Here is a 12,407-nt window from a genome sequence, read left to right as displayed (position 1 = left end):
AAACTGTTATTCAATACATGTAATCATTACACATAATCATATACAATATTCATCTGTATAATCATAAAATATTATGTAATACTACTTCATATGTTTTGTTTAATCATAAGTGATTAAAAATATGATTACACATAAAAAACATCTAACCATTACATATAACCATATACAACAACATCGTTCCTAACAAATATACAACACTGCTCATAAAAAATCTAAAGATAACAATATTCATCATCATAGAATAACATCAAACATGATAAAATCTTCAATAACAAACAATTTCACAAGTCTCAAATATCACGTTCCCCATTTTCCAAGATTCTTGTTCTTCATATTCCTAGCTAGATTTTCATACAGATTGTAGCTGACTCCAAGAACTCTTCCACCATTACTTAGAAAGATTATCTCCATTGAACATAACAAATCTTTACTACATATCTGATGTAGAGAAATGTTGTTCATTAAAAAGAAATATTCTTTAAATGAACAACATTCCTATACTTCAAAGACATCTAGTAAAGATTTGATATGTTCAATGAAGATAAAAATTTTAAGTAATGGTGGAAGAGGCGTTCTTGGAGTCAGCTACAATCTGTATGAAAATCTAGCTACAAATAAAAAAACAAGAATCTTTAAAAAAATGGGGAACATGTTATTAGATACAGCAAAATTAGTTCTTTTAGACTTATAGACTCCATATTTTACCTGAAACAAAATGGAAGTTGTTTAGATCATAAATAAATAATGGTGATATATAAAAATTGAAGAAATTAATAAACAAAACTAACCATTTGGAAGTATAAGGACTCATCTTTGAAGAAATATAAGGGGTAGCACGAGGCTACTCCCTTTATACAAACATAATCACTTATCAAAAATACAATATATGGTTGTACAAATCAGTTTTCATTTAGAAAGAAAAGATTCTTCAATACAAACACTAAAAAACAAAACTAAAATATTACAAAGATAAGATTCTGCATGGTGATGTATTTCATGCAGTAAAGATAAGCTCACTTATCAAGAAAAAGATAGAATAAATTATAATGTGTTGTACAACAAATATAATCATTTATGATTACAAAAACATAAAAAAATAATCGATACAATCACTAATGATTACATATAAGCAACATATAATCAATACTAAAAACATAAATTACATATAAAAATATAACATAATCACTTATGATTAACATTCAATAACATAATTCACACAAACAAACTTACATAATAAAATCTACCAAAATACATATTAACTTGTTTTCCATCGCCATGTTTTCCATCATTATAAAAACAAACATTCTTCACAATATCCATAACATACACAACATAAACAAACTTGTTCTTATAACATCATCAATAAGAAAATATTCAATCAAAAAAAATTGACAACCTTCTTTCTATATTCCATTGAGTATCATATGAATGCTTACCACGAATCTTTTGATCAACTTTTTGATACTCATATGCAGCTTTCAACACATCATCACGCTTTGTATTAATCTCAGAAGTTAAAATTGCTACTGCATATTTCATTCTCAACTTTTCCAGAATTTTTCTTAAGAACCACCTTCTTTTGGAAGACCACATTTCCATTTAGAACCTTTTTCTCTAAAATAACTCTCCATATGTCTCATAGCAAAAACTCCACAATCCACTTTGTTATAAACTGTCCTCCATGGCATTGTCAATCTTACTGGAGTAAGATTTTTATCAGCCATTTCATTTGCTTTAACATGATCGATCTCTTTTAGATACTTCAAAAAAGACTTTTTCTGAAAATCATATATGATTTCAAGTCAGAAAAATATAATTATAATAATTATAAAACATATCATATATGATTTCAAATTTAAAGAATAAATATCATTTGAAACTTACAAGAGGTTTAAAAACTGCACCATACTTATCATCGAAATCAGCATCATCTGCGCCATTATCGATAACCTCAAAAGCACGTTTCTTCAGATTCATAACAATAAGATATATGTGCTTATGCCTCAAAACCGGGAAAAATACCTAACATCAACATGTATAATATTATAAATAATATATATATATATATATATATATATATATATATATATATATATATATATATAAATGTATAAAAAAATAAATATACCATATCAACATCCTTCAAAACCTTCAAGTCTCTATCACCAGAAACATTGCGAGAGAAGCTGTCCTTGAAAACTTTATATTTTGCAGTTTCATTCAAATGAGTATATTCAAATGACAAAGTCTATAATATAAGAAAATCATAAATGATTATATAATAACATGTAAATATTTAATAAAAAAATTATTAATGATTATGAACATATGAAAAGAAAAGAATAAAATAAAAACTTACAGTGTCAGAATTCATGAACAATCTGAGTGGAGAATTAACAACGTCTCTGAATTTCTCTTGATGATTTAATATACGAGACCATGAATCAAGAACACTAACATGCAAATGAGTTTTTTTAAAAAGACTTTCATAATTAGCTCTAAAACCAATAACATATGTTTCCATAAGCAATACAATATCCCTGTATATATTTAATTAAATGTTATTTAAAATAAAAAATTATAATTATAAAAATAAAAAATTATATTAAAAAAATTACCCTGGATTTCCTTGAAGATTGAAAAGCCATTCACAAACAACATTTTCTACTTGTGTCAAACTAGGTTTAAAATCAATTAACTTTTCCTTAAATGGTGACTTATAAACATAAGAAAACTTCATTTGTCTTTTTCCTTTGATATCCACTACTGATGTTGCTTCTTCATTTATATCTTTAGGTTTTCCAGAAACAGGTTTTGATGGTCCTTCTAATGTACCCAAAGGGGGTGCAAAAGAAACTGGACTAGCATCAATAACATCAACATTTGGAATAACACACTCTGGACCAGCACTAGGTTTTCCCAAAATAACTCTATCCTTAATCTTTTTCTTTGTCATCCGTTCAGAAGAAATTTGACTTTGAGATGACTTATTGGAACCTTCAGAATCTTGACTAAATCCAAGACTAAAACTTGGAATAATATCATTTTTCAATGATTGAGTCTCATTTGAATCCTTGTTTTTATTTGAACAATCTTCAACATTTTCTACCCAATAAAATTATAAAAATCATATATGAATAAACAATAATTATAAACACAATTATATATGAATAAACAATAATTATAAACAAATTACCTCCATCTTTATTTTTATGATCATCCTCACCCAAATTTACAGTCCCTAAATTATAAAAATCATAAATGAATCATCTATATAACATATTTATATATTTTTTATGTATTAAAAATACATAAATAAATATTTACCATCATCAATACAAGTCAAATTCAAATTCACATCATCTTCAACTAGTTTCTGATTTAAACAACCATTAGTACCTATAAAATTCAAATATAAAAAATTAAAAACATATATGATTAAAGTATATATAATAATAAAATATGCCTACCTTGATCCAAAATTTTAAGAAATCTTTCAACAACTGGATCGCAAATAAATTGACTAAAAGATACACCTTCTTGGCTTCAATTAGACCCACACTCTTAGTAACATTTTCGACAACAAAATTTAAATTCATGGCCTCTTATTTATTACATCCACTTCCATTTCCTTGTTCATCATCTTCATCATCATCACCTTTACCTTCAACATGATTTTTACCAATATTGCCCTCATGTGGATCACTTCCATCCCCCTGACCACCAGAACATTTCCCTTGATCATAATCTTCAACATTTTCATCATCATTAAGAAAATCATTCCCATAATCTTCATCATTAACTTGAACAAAACCAGGTGTTAATATCGGTTCTTTATATTTTTGTGAAACATAATTGAAATCAAAACTTTCTGTGCTTAAATCTTCAATAGGAAATAATAATTTCCAATTTTTCAAATTTTGACTTTGAGGAAACTTCAACACTCCCTCATCTATCTTTACAACAAGATCCTTTTTCAAATCCTTAATCTTCTGATACATACATGAAATTTTACTTTCATACACCTACATAAGAAAAAAGATACTTACAACTAAAATACTTAAACATAAAAAGTCATAAATGAATAAACTAATTAAATCATAAATGAATAAAACTATAGAATTACCTCCACATCACTAACTTTATTAACATCAAAATCTTCTTCATCCTCATCACATAAATCCTCTTCACCATCAGATTCAACCTCATCACCACCAGATTCCTCCTCATTATACTCAAATTCTTGAAATTCTTCTTCAACATATGCTTCATTAACATGTCCACATCCAAATCCTCCACTCTCTTGTAAAATATCCTCAAGAAACGTTATCTTCTCTGACGACCAATAAAAAATAGTTGGACGTTTACGTGTGACTTGCAAATGATCAAACTTGAAAGTATCCACATACAACAACTACAAAAAGCATATATAACATCATAACATATATAACATCATATATGATTTTGATGTGTAATATATAATTAAACAAAAATTATACTACATAATCATATATCATATATGATTATATGTAATAAAATCATATATGAATTATTATAAAAACAAACATATTTTTACAACTAAAAAGAATAATAAATATAAAAAAATAACTCACGTACCATAAGGTATGTTGCTGGTCCATAAAAGAAAGAAGATTATTTCTCTGGATTGTAAACCTTCTTCGTCCTTACCAAACAATCCACAATGTAATCGCACCAGTCAATGCTACTTAAATCAGTATCTCTTCTGATTAAATACGATGGATTCAGATTATATTTACCCATGCTTGTAGACTCACAGAAAGTGTTAATAAAAAGAACCAAAAAATTGATTCTGAAGTTGTCATCCGCAGCACTAGTTTGAACAAGTTCATTCTTTAGCTGTTTCAATCTCAATTTATCAATATTTTCATACTGTTTCTTCCACTCAAACATACAGCTCTCTTCATTATTCTCCGAAATGTAATCCATGTTTGAAAGTAATGAGCCACCAGATGGTAATCCTAACATCTCTTGAACAGACTTACTATCAACACTAACTTCACAATTATCAAACTCCACCTTCAAAGATTCAAAATTAAAATGATCAAGAACATAATAAACAATCTTCAACGGTACGTCAATCATCTTCATCCCTAACAAACTCCCAAATCCCATAGCCCTAACACAATCCTTCTGTTCTCTACTTAAACCTTGAATAACACCCAACAATGACCCGGGTGAACATCTATTCTTCAATGAAGGAAATTCTTTTATAACAGCAGCTTGTTTATCTTTCTTCAAAACTTTAGTTTCTCTCTTTGGTTTCTTTGAAGATCCAGGACGACTCTGAAAATCTGAATCATCTTCATCAGATAGTTCACGTTTTTTTACTTACAGTTTTGACCTTAACCCTCAGCTTCACTTTTGGTTGTTCAATAACTGTTTTTTTGGATGTCTTTGAATGTGTTTGCGACACCTCATTCGTCTTTTCTCTTTTGGAAGATGACCGTGTCTTCCTTGAGCTATCTACATTCCCTTTTTTAACTACAATTTTCATTACAAACATAGTGTTAGTAAAAAATAAAACATACATTTATCATTACTATTCACTAATGATTATAAGCAGACGTATAAAATCATTTATGATTAGAACAATAAATAAAAATACAACTAAAGTTATATACAATCCACTTAAAAGAACCACAAAATCAGTTATGATTACAAAAATAATTTTATATTCATGTTTGATACATAAAAATACATTTATCATTATTATTTACCAATGATTATAAACAAACGTATAAAATCATCTATGATTAGAAGTAGAAATAAACATATAACTAAATGTTATGTTCAATACACTGGAAAAATCAAAAAATCAGTTATGATTACAAGAAATAACTTCAAACATTAAGTTATATGTTTATTTCTACTTCTAATCATAGATGATTTTTTTGAACTGTACCTTCGGAAATAACAACACTTATACCGCATTCGATATTTTTTTGATTTTTGAATTTTTTTCGAACATAGTTTCTTTTGAAATCCTTATCTGTGAAAATATAAACAAAAACCACCACAAACAAACATAATAAAAAACATATCAACTCTAAACGAGACAATCATCAAAATCAAGTTAAAATGACGAAAAACCTACTGAATAAAAAAAAAACATCATTATCAACATAAAACGACAGTTAACTAATTAATAAAAACATGCATTATCAATAAAATGAAAAATAACTCGCATTCTAACCTTTCATTTCGATTAACGAAGATGCGACTTCGTTTATATTTTCTCCTGAAGACATTTACTGATTTCTCAATAACAGGTAAGAAACGAAAACTAGGACAAAATACGATAAAGAAAGAAAAAGAGGGTTTCCTGAGAGTTCGAAGTGAGACTTTGATCAAGAAAGAAAAGAAAACAATAGGCGGTTACAGTATCGTAGCCTGCAAAATTCATATCAATCTTTGTAAAATTACAACAATAGCCCCACAATCGTAAATTAACGGCGTTAGTTTAATAAGTTACCAATATAATTACAAATATGTCACCGCATAGTTTCAGAAACAAACATAAACACATCAAACGGTTATACACATATCTCACAATCTCTATTTTTTTTCTTGGAACCGATATATATATATATATATATATATATATATATATATATATATATATATATATATATATATATTTATTTATTTATTTATTTTTTTCTGAAAATTATCCAATCCATCAGATTTTTTTTTCAATTCCAATAGGTTAAACCATTTCTTTTTTTTTTTTTTTTCATTTTCCAACGTACCAAGTACCAAACACTACCGCAGCATTGGACTTGAAAATATATTTTTTTATTTTAAGGTCTTTGCTTTATCAATAAAAGTTATTAAAAACACCTTTTATGTTTTACTAACGCTTCCTTCAATATTTTGAATTTCTTTCTTTTAATATCATAGAGACGTGGCTCCTAAACTAGGCGTAGTCCGAAAAAACCCAGTCCTAGCAAAGGCCCAGTCAATACAGAGAAAAACAAGGGCCCAGTTCTAGGTAGTAAAAGTTCAGTCCAAATATGAAATATTATAGTACCTTACTATTCGAGTAAGTTATCATATAGTATATATTTTTTTTATCAAATGAAACATTTGTTTTCACATAACTATTATCATTAAACCTTTTGCTTTTTTTGGACTTATTTTTTACCTTTTAACTGGAAATAGTGAATTACAAATGACCGTAAGAAATTTACCCCCCCCCCCCCCCTTTTTTTTTATTATTCCTTTTTTCTTTTACATTTATAGATATGAAACTAGTCTCTTTGCATACACATAGGGTTAATAAAGAGTTTTTTCAAATTAAAATTAGGAAACATGTTTTTGATTTTGTCTTCTTCGAATTTAAATCGAATTGTTTTCTTCGTGTTTTGAACTTGAAATAATATTGTCTTTTTTTTTTTTTTTTGGAACGTTTGAGTATTATAAAAGCACTAGCAAAGATGTAGAGCAAAAAGAAATTTACATCATATGTTTAAAATAGGATTTTGAAGCCATAAGTTTCAACGTGAAACTTATGTTTTCTATGTACAAACCAACAAAAATAAAACACCACAATATCATCAACGAGCCTATCCTTTTTCGGTCTAGAATAAAAAACGCATTTATTCCATATTATATGTGTGACAACCATAAGTTAATGTGTAATCATCTATAAATAAGATGGGTATCTTTAGTTGTGAAATCACCTTTGTTACCCGAGTCCCAAATCCCAATTATGAGGACATTAAAGGTAGCGTTTGGTACTGGAACTGGACAAAACAATGTTGGACTGAACTGGACGGAACTGAACTGGACTGGACTGATTATTTGTGAAGTGTTTGGTAGAAGTGGGACGGGACTGAACATAATGTTAAAATAACTATATTTTCCTTGAAAGGTATATATGTTTAATTTGTAATATATATATATATATATATATATATATATATATATATATATATATATATATATATATAATAAACGTCGCAATTCATATGCACACAATGTTGATCCATTAATTATTAAGGTATCTTCATAAAGATTTCAAGTATATGATTTATAATATTTGAGTTGTAAAGTTAGAGAAAAACTAAATGGAAAATTGATGGAATCACAACACAGTTGATAAAAATTATATTTTCTATGTTGGTTGTTGTTAGATATTGACAAAAAAAAAAAAAAATAGGTAATAGGTAAAAAAAGTTGAAGAAACTTACTTGCAATAATGGTGTTGACGGAAAAAAAAAAGTTTGGAATCTATTGAGAATACTATGTCTATCATGGAGTTTAACAACATAGGAAACAATAGAGGACCGCATACCTTTCATTACTAAACCCCGAGCACCCACAACAAAACTGCATGTGCATCATGAATCGATTTAATAACCATGACCCAAAGCATGTCAGGGTTATTCTCAAATCACCAATGCCATTTTAATAGCAAAGACTCCTTAAACACTAATTTTGTAATCGAAAATATTTGAAGTTTATATACAGGTTCACAATTTCCTACCAAAATATATTGGATTAGATTACATTCTCGTTATGTTATTTTAAAATGTCTATTGATAATTATATGAATAACTAAATTTTTAGGTATTTTCATAAATGACCATCAATTTTGAAAGTGAGCATTTTCGGGATGGTATATAATTTGTGATTTTCTTTCATTTGTACCAAACACTTTAAAAAAAATTATTTTCTCCTTTAATTTTGAAATGTCTAATATGTTTAAAATTTTCACATGGATTTAAAATTTCAAAGTTAGTTAATTTGAAATTATTCAAAAAAAAATATATATTAATTAACTAATTAGAACATAAGTTGGGTCTAAATTTTTAGGATAGCAATTAAATGACGACTTTTGGATAAACTCATTTAATTTGGATATTGGCTTATTTGTGAGGAATTATATAACATGGTTAGGTTAAGGGGAGTCGTCATCACCAACCTACTAGAAACGTATTGTTAGTTCAGCGTCACATCAAGAAAATTATTGTTAGTTCAGCGTCAAGTCAGCTCCACTACAAGCTCACTACCAAACCACTGACCTTTGGAAATGGTTACCACTCCATATTATTTATTTATTTATTTATTTATTTATTAAATTGTAACATCCTGATTTCCGAGGTATAACATTTCAATAGGCAAGTATGAGTTTGCTTGGGTGACTCGACGAGTTGGTGCCTCAACTCGTCGAGTAGGGTCGCGACTTGGTGACGTGTTTAATGAGTGGACTCGACGAGTCGGGTATCTGACTCGCCGAGTCAGCGTTGCTGAGGGAAACCCTAATTGCTCGGGTTTGTGACCTATTTAAAGGCTCTTATGGCCTTCATTTGCGGCCACACTTCCCCTTGAGAGACCCCAAATCGATCCAGAGAGCTTAGAGAGATAGAGGGAGCTAATTGCTTCATTTTGGTGCATTCTTGCAAGGAAGAAGGAGAATGTTCAAGCTTGACTGACTAGAGGGGCTCAGATCTTCCACTATTTTATTCAAGGCTGCTGTTGGAGGTATGAATCCATACCTGTTTCCATATGATTTGTAGATCTCATGAACTTAGGGCTTCTTTACCCTCTTTTAAGTTGAGATATGATCATGTGAAGTCCCTTTGAGGTTTAGACACCAGATCTGGACCTTGAGAGGTCCAGATAGTCCCATGAACCCAACTTTATGCAGTTACATAAGAATATTGAACCAAAGACACCATTTTAAGGGTTATTTTGTCAATTAGAGCTAGATGAGTGATGCATGGTCATAAAGGTCGAACATTTACGTGATTAATGAGCCTTGAGTGCATAGATCTGAAGTTTGGGAAAGTGTCTTGCACTAAAATGGCTGAATGCAAAAGAGTCTGAATAGACTCGCCGAGTCGAGTCGCTGGGCGAGTAGCCTAGGGTTTTATCCCGATGAGCTGAGTCAGGTGGTGACTCGACGAGTTAGGGGTTAGCTCGTTGAGTTGGAGCTTGTTGGGGTTGCCATGAATCGACTGGACTCGACGAGTCGCCCGAGTGCACTCGACGAGTCTGGTCAAAAGTTGGACTGTTGACTGGAGTTGACTTTTGTTGACCTTAGGGTTTGGTCAAGATGAGTGTAAGAAGTCTGGAAGGGTAGAATGGTCTTTTACCCTTCTGAGAGAGAGCATAGGAAGGGTATAGGCTAGCCTTTGAGAGCCATTGTTAACTAGAGGTAATTTTTGTATGTGATTAGGCGGAGGCTAGATCAGTGTTTAGAGTACGAGATCATCCGAGTTTACCCGAGGTGAGTCTTCTCACTATACGTTACCTAGAGTGGTATTTATGTGTGACCGGAAGGTCTTATGTGCTTGCTTGTGCATCTTGTCTATGTGATATTATGCTATGAATTATTTAGACCGGACCGGAAGGTCCAACGACTTGCGAGGCCGGAAGGCTCAACCAGACCGGACCGGAAAGTCCAACGATTTATGATGCCGGAAGGCTCAACCAAACCGGACCAGAGGGTCCAACGAGTTAGACCGGACCTACGGGTCCAACGAGCTACGGAACTGGAGGGTTCCGCTGAGACACAGTGACCAGAGGGTCTTACAGAGTATAGCCTCGAGTGGCGAATTTGTTGTATGTGGTATTTTGGGGAACTCATTAAGCTTCGTGCTTACCGTGTTATGTGTTATGTGTTTCAGGTTGTTCTCAGGATCGCGGGAAGGCACCGACTTGATTGTACACACCAGTGAGAGAGTTACGTTTTGAGGATCGTGGATTTTAACCGAGTAATTAAGAAGTTTTGAGTTGTAAACTTAAAAAAAGAGATTTTTGTGAAATACATTATGAGAATTATGTGATTTAAAATGAAAAATTGTTTTGAAAATTCACGTCGTTACATAAATTAAATAAAAAAATTTTAAAACATAAAGCTTAGCCAATCACATGCGAAGAAACGGTCAAAAAAAGGCTTAACCAATCACATGCGTCGTCTTCGTCTGTCTTCATGACCACTTCATAGTCAAGCAACCAGACACCGGGGCGGTGTTCACGCGTAACTTGGTTGTCCACCTCAGCTCTCATGCCGTCACGCGTCTTTTTGGCACCCATTCTGGATAGCCTTAGAGTAGAAAATATGAAATTAAAAATGTTAATTAGAAAGTCATCCTATCAATTTAAAACAAAGCTCAAACACCTAAAGTGTAAAAGTCAAGAAATGTGTATGAAAGAGAATATAAAAGGAAAGTTGGTTGAAATTGATGCAATTTTCGGAAATGGGGATGGTAATGATCAAATTTCCATGCAACATCGGAATTTCATAAAAAACATTATGGATATTGAATAAAAGGAGCATTTGATGGTTGATGTTAGTGAAAAATGAATATTAAATGGGATTAGAAGGTGATGAAAATTTAAAATTTTATCACGGTCTTCTTAATCGGAGAAGTCAACAAAACTATTAGAGGAATTATGTGTGATGGAGTTTGGTTAATGGAGTCACAAACGGTTAACATTGTTGGTGATTTGTTATCATCAATATTATTTAAGTGTAATGGGATTACTTTGTTGACCAAAAGTGATCTTGATAAATATTAAACAAGTAAGGAAGGTGTGGAGTACACACTTGTTTAAGTTTGATCAAGTTTTCAAAGTATACTGTCATTTAGGGGCGAAGCCCCTACATGAACGGGGGTCCGGGGGCAGCGCCCCTGGGAGCGGGCTCCAAGGGGCGGCAGCACCTGGCGGGGTTTAAGGGGCAACGAATTGATTTTTCAGATAATTGACCATTGGTTTGACCCTTATCCATATATCCATTTTATGACAGTTTTTTATAGTTTTATGACAGTTTAAAACTGTCATATGACAGTTTTCAGACAAAGATCTTAAAGTTGGTTTTTGGTCTCATTTCTGGTACACACGAAATTCATAACACCCAGATTCTCTGTTCTTGCTCTCATTCTGAGTCTTATCCGATTAAAGGTTGGGAGTACCACCCAAATACTTTAATCTGAAAGTGTATACACAATTCTCAGAATTTCCAAGCCTTTTTCTATACCCCAATTTTCTTACAAACATCAGTTTTTTGTGCATTATAAAGTGAAGTTTTCTAGCTTCGGTGAGTTGCGGATTTCTACACTAAACCAACGATTCAAGAAGATGACTTTGCACCAACGTGATCTTCTAGACTCCAAATTCAATGATCTTCTAGACTCAAAATTCACACTTCGTGAAAGTAAAAAAGTTGTATGGGCATGTGGTACTGACAAAATTGGACCGGGTTGAATTTGTTTTGCGATAATGAAAAAATTATACAAATCTGCAAAAATGGCCTTGTGGTTCTCAAAAATATATGGTATTGGTCCAACAAGGCTTGGTGGTGCACCAATAGTCAAAAGTATGATGTTTTTATTGGTTTTGGTCCCTCTTGGTAA

The sequence above is a fragment of the Lactuca virosa genome, chromosome 3 (assembly GCF_052849685.1).
Source record: "Lactuca virosa cultivar CGN04683 chromosome 3, Lactuca_virosa_CGN04683_v6, whole genome shotgun sequence".
In the NCBI taxonomy this organism is placed as follows: Eukaryota; Viridiplantae; Streptophyta; class Magnoliopsida; order Asterales; family Asteraceae; genus Lactuca; species Lactuca virosa.
Note: the sequence above shows the minus strand (reverse complement) of the source record.